At 36.6% G+C, this 612-nt stretch overlaps 1 non-coding gene across 1 annotated transcript; it reads right to left on the bottom strand.

Moving 5' to 3' along the window:
• Nucleotides 1-300: 300 nt before the first annotated feature.
• Trnat-agu (transfer RNA threonine (anticodon AGU)) lies at nucleotides 301-374 on the bottom strand. The gene has a single exon. It is a non-coding gene; the product is annotated as a tRNA-Thr (tRNA).
• Nucleotides 375-612: the final 238 nt, after the last annotated feature.

Genomic DNA, 612 nt, shown 5'->3' with positions numbered 1-612 from the left:
GCTGAACAACATGAGTACGAATAGCATATAATTTCCTACTCAACATTTGTACCAAATGTAGATACATACATTCACTCACAGTCAGAATAGATAATTTTTGAAAACAAAAAAAAAAAATTATAGTAGGATGAAACTCATTGGAAACGAAAGATAATGTAACAGACATTAAGTGAAAAATAAATTATAAACGATTAGAGGTGCGTAAAACGAAAAGAAGGGGCGTGCTTGAATTTATATTTATGTTTATTTCAAAATTTCTCAAATTAAAAAAAAAAGAAATCCGTTCCGTCATTGAACGAAAGGCCCCGGCGAGATTCGAACTCACGATCTCCTGTTTACTAGACAGGCGCTTTAACCAACTAAGCCACGGCGCCACCTACTTTTTCGCCGGCAAAGCTGTTACTCATAGTTATTGCTCTATTCAGTGATAACAGCTAATTTTAGCATTCCGCTGTTAACCTGAAGCAAATAACAGTGAGAGTAACAGTAAAGTGTGTGAGCATAAACTAAAAATGAGTACAGTTGCAGCCTAAAACTATGCAGCATATTTGAGAACAGTTCTGAAGTGGTTGTTGCTCTGCAGTACTGGAGGGGCAATTGGCCATGCGGTAA

This window comes from Bactrocera dorsalis, chromosome 3 (genome assembly GCF_023373825.1).
Source record: "Bactrocera dorsalis isolate Fly_Bdor chromosome 3, ASM2337382v1, whole genome shotgun sequence".
Classification (NCBI taxonomy): domain Eukaryota; kingdom Metazoa; phylum Arthropoda; class Insecta; order Diptera; family Tephritidae; genus Bactrocera; species Bactrocera dorsalis.
This window is presented reverse-complemented; position numbering and strand designations above follow the sequence as displayed.